Genomic DNA, 5,359 nt, shown 5'->3' with positions numbered 1-5,359 from the left:
TTCTTCTTATGGTTAGCATTCCAAAATAGAATTTTGACCATGGATAGGTTGAAGAATTTGGGCATGCAAGGTCCGTCTAGATGTGTTTTGTGCAAGCACAATAGTGAAGACACTAATCACATTCTATTCAGTTGTCCCTTCTCCCTAAAATTTTGGGAATGACTTAGGAGAATGATGGTTTGGTTAATGCCATTTTTGAATTATTTGCCTGACCTTCTTAAGGGATGGCCCACCTACCAGACAAGGGCATATACAATAAACTATGGAACATATGCCCATCCATTCTAATATGGGAAATCTGGAAGGAAAGAAATCGGCATATCTTTTGAAGCCTTGAATTGGGGCCAGAAGAACTAATTTCAAAAATTGAAGCTAGTATTGTGGAAACCACTAACTTGTACCTCAAAAAATCCTAGAAAGAGGAAGATTCCTTCTCCTTATGGGATGAGAAAATGAAGAAAAACTAGGTTAAATTGATTAACCCACCACTTGTTTATCAGAAATGTAATAAGGAGGCTAGAGCAAACTGTAGATGGGCCCCTCCCTAGGATGGGTGGTTCAAATTGAATTTTGATGGTGTAGCCCAAGGTAATCCAGGAAAGGCAAGTATCGGTTGCATCATAAATAACAAGGATGGTCATTGGATAGCCAAAATAGCAATGTCTATTCAACCTACCTCGAAAAATCTAGCAGAATTAGAAGCTTTGAAACAAGGACTCCAATTATGTCATTCTTTGAAGTTACCCAAAGTCATTATTGAGGGAGATTCTCAAGTTATTTTTAATGCAATTATGAAAAAGGTATACCCCCAACTAGGTACTTAACACCATGCTTGAAGAGGTCATTGCCCTCCTGGACAAGCTGGTAGAATAAAGGATCTGTCACATTTATAGGGAAGGCAATCAGAAAGCAAATAGACTAGCAAACTTGGGGGCAGATGGGGCCAACTCTACTATTATTAAGGACCTTTCATCCCTATCAGTAGAATGATGGTTGCGTTTCCCTGGGTTTGTCTAGCCCCCCCCCCCCCCTCCCTTCCCCATGGACTCTCTCATAGTGGCAAGAGACTCGATGTGCTACTGTCACCTGGTGGATAGCTCCCCATATGTATATGTATGTATGTATGTACACACACACACACACACACACACACACACCTATATATAAATATTGTCCTTTATTACTCAATTAGGCATATTCATTCATATATATATATATATATATATATATATATATATATATATATATATACATACATACATATACATATACATATACATATGTATATGTATATGTATATGTATATATGTGATAAAGACTATGTATCTGTATGAATATATATAAATATATATGAATGAATATGCCTAACTGAGTAATAAAGGACAATAGTTATATATATAGTCATACAAATATATAGTCTTTATCTTATACTATGTTCTCTTATCCACATCCCCCATCTTATATAAATTATCTTTCTTGAGCTCATAAATTATTTTATTGTCACCGTTCAAAGGTATAAGTCTGTAGCATGCTAATTGAATTAGGTTCTGATCTTATATATGTATACCAATAATCATTTATTCATAGGTAGAGAAAATTGTGTTCTTCATATATGTGTCTTAGCTCCTTTCCTTGGTTTAGGTTATTGGGAGAGATGGTTTTGGTTAAATTAACACTTAAGGGATAAATCTCAAATAGCACATAAGGCTTATAGCAATCCCAGATTCTCTCCATCATGAATTGAGATGGTTCACAATTCACCTTTTATATGCATAGTTGGCTTTGGTTTAGTTAATGATGGATTCATCATATTTGGTCCAAGGCAAGATTATGCTGATTCAAATAGGTTGCATCATGGGATGACATCACTATTTCCACCTTCCAGAGGGTTCTTTTGGTTTTATATGGGTCTTCTGGATGTCTTTATCGAATACCACCTTTCCTTTTAAAGATAGAAACAAATATTTGTCTCTTACATGCATTCGAGAATCGAACCATGGATTTTCATGGAAATGTCAAACTGAAACACAAGAATAGGATACTCTACTTGGTTGACAACATGTCTCGATTGGCCATTAGTAGAGCCATCAAAGAAGGGGTATTTGACTATGAATTCACCTAGAGGACCAATAGCGATATCATAGGGTCCCTCATTGGTTGTATGAAAAGGGAAAAGGTGGATAATGAGATCATTATAAGGCTTTGCTATGATATCTCTGTTCCAACCTGGAGAAAGGGCTTGGAGAAAGCTGTCAGGAGTATTGACGATAAACTCCGTATCCCTCTACCAGATAAGTATTTGAGATTACCGATAGGAGACTCTAATTTACCCACTGCATTTTGAAGGTCGTCACTAATAATTCGAGAGAGTTTGGCCTTTTACAGTGAATGGACAAAAATGGAGGCCAGCATTCAGTTTTTACTCCACTTGCAAGGAATTATAGCTAAAGAAAACAAGGATTGGCTAATGGATTACCTCACTTTGTCCAAGGCATATATTCAACCAGGAGTAAAATTTGACAATCTTGAGGCTCTTGATTTTTGTACACCTAACTCAGGAAAAATCTAGTAGGGCCAAGACTGGTTTCAAATTTCCTCCCGAATGTTAGATTGAGAACCCAAATAATATTACTAAGTCATTATGGTGGTCTAGAAATGAGGTGTGATTGCTATTTTTTTGTAGGTTTTGGTATTATATAGTTAGGGTTTGGCTAATAGCGGATTAATTAAGAAAGGAATATAGGATGACAGATATAATCAATTTAAAGTCTATGAAGATATTAGACATAGGACTATATATATATATATATATATATATATATATATATATATATATATATATATATATATATATATATATATATATATATATATATATATATATATATATATATATATATATATATATATATATATATATATCTTCCCCTTTATAGGCACTAATGTATATAGTTCTGGTATGTAATTACAGTAGACTAACTGTATTTTAAGATGTATCTAAAACCTAATATATATGAAGTATAGTTTATATTAATGGCTGTGTGTGTTCATTTTCTCGAGTTTACTTGGAATGCATGGTGGCATGATCCACTATTTCAAATGGTTACTGGAAGCTATTAATTTTTTACATCTGCATGGTTGTTTCAATTTGAATTTAAGCTAATTTCTAAATTTACTCGCATTTCATGTTGTTGTCTTTTCCTTTGTTCTGCTCTTTGTGATGGGTTTAGATACTAGGCTCTACTAGCCGCTATTGTAGATTAGCACCCTTAAATAGGCTAGGCAAGTGCTTTGATATGTTAGGCTTAAGGAGCATGAAAGCTATTAAAATAAGAGATGGTGACTTAAAGGTGAGTTTATAGTAGGGTTTCAACTTTACCCCATAAATACATATCTTTAGACTTAAGACGTAATTGTTTGGTTGACACTTGGTTAGATGATAATTGGAGTCAGTCTGATATTATTGTCAGCACTTGAATGTAATATTTTTAGATGATGGTTATTAGGATGATAGCATATTATCACTTTGTTTTGATGCACAATCGTAATCCTGGGCAGGGAAGTGTTGTGGTCAAGGCTGCTTGTTTTACTCTATTTGCCATCGGATTGATTTGCATAACTATTCTTGAGAGCTGGAATGGTAATTGGTAGGGTGTTGGTATCTTAATCTTTGATCCTTATTATATCAAGGAGACTCTTAATAAGATAAATCATTAATTTGCTTCTGGTTTGGAAAGTTCAATCCACAAATGCAAATTGGGTTCAACTGTTATCCCAACCAATTTGGGGGTAGCCCTAGACTAGTTTTCTGCATTTAAGGTTATGGTTTTAACTTGAGCCTCTAATTTACAATTCAAAATTATGGATTTGGGCTTTCTCATTATATGTTTCAGAGATTTCTGAATGTTGTGCACTCCTAGAGCTTAGATATCTTTGTATGTTTTGGGTGATTTGAAATTAATATGCGACATCCATGATGGTACTTAAATTTGTATAGTGACATTATAATTTCATTTGGTTGCTATGGTTAAGCTCTGATTAAGTTACTTTAAGTATGTCCTCATTTGTTGAGACATATCATTCTTTATATGTCAATCTCTATTAGGCTTGACTGTTAGATGGCCTTGTTTTTCTTGGTAGGTTTCTGACTAGGATAATTTGGAGAGGCTATAAGCATGTTTTTATTTATATAGTGATTATTTGTCTCTAAATATGTTTCATTGAGTAGCATAGAAAGATTGTTTTCTTTTAGCAGAGTGGAATGAAAGGCAGCACGCGGTGGATGTGTACCTACTTGAAGATTGTAGCAGATCCTGTCAAAACATGTGTGTTATTGAATTATGAATCATGTAATTGTTCTAGGGCTCCTCCCCTAAGTTGCTAATCAAATTTGAGTTATTTTTTGACTGGGGTATGCCCCTTTAAAGCTATAAAAATATAAGGTGTTTTTGTCCCGGGCAAGACTAGAGGTTTTCTTCTTTGTTCTTTCCTACTAGTGCCCATTTGAATGGAGATAACTGATGTATTTTTATCTTTTTATTAATAAAATTATCAAGACCTTGGTCATTTATATATATATGTGTGTGTGTGTGTGTGTGTGTGTGTACAAAAAATAATCTTGATGATTAGGTATATTAATAAAAAAAATTAAAGATGGAGGAATGTTGTTGATGGTTTTTCATATCAAATTATTTTACTAAAAATAGCCTTTTTAAGGACATATTTTGAAATCTCAATTGGTGTAGAAAATGATGAAGTTTGATCTCAAATGTTGCAAGGTCAAAATCCTAATTATCATGAATCTTATCTACTATATGGATTTGAATTGTGTTGTATGAGATTGAACTCCCAAAATGTCAATAAAGAAGAGTTCAACTTTATTCCTCTATGATAACTAAATTTATCGAGGTGGTAGCTAATAATATTGTTTGATGTTGATTGCAGTAGTCTTTAGGAAAAAATTCTCAAATTATGTGTTCATGAACTCTGACAGAGCAATTCAGAAAAGATGGTGAGGGACTAAAATTAGAATGGTAGGAGCTACAGGAAAAGTAAATTTTAAAACTAAGAAAAGGGTAGATGCAAAGTGGGAAGCTCCTAAAACAGGCTAGTTAAGAGTAAATTTTGATGGAGCCTCTAAAGGAAACCCAGGAAATTCAGGTGCAGGATGCATTTTTAAGGACAACTTAGGGGATATAGTGGCTTATGGAGCATTAAGGCTAAAGGATGGGACAAATAATGAAGCTAAGTTCCAAGTTGCATTATTAGCATTAAAATGTATAAAAAGATGTGGAGGGAAAAAAATTATTTTAGAAGGGGATTCAGTAGTGGTGGTGTAGGCGGTGAGTAATAATTTAAT

Source organism: Cupressus sempervirens, chromosome 9, assembly GCF_028749045.1.
Source record: "Cupressus sempervirens isolate cs-2001-9-10 chromosome 9, ASM2874904v1, whole genome shotgun sequence".
In the NCBI taxonomy this organism is placed as follows: domain Eukaryota; kingdom Viridiplantae; phylum Streptophyta; class Pinopsida; order Cupressales; family Cupressaceae; genus Cupressus; species Cupressus sempervirens.
The sequence above is the reverse complement of the archived record's forward strand: the minus strand, read 5'-3'. Positions refer to the sequence as shown.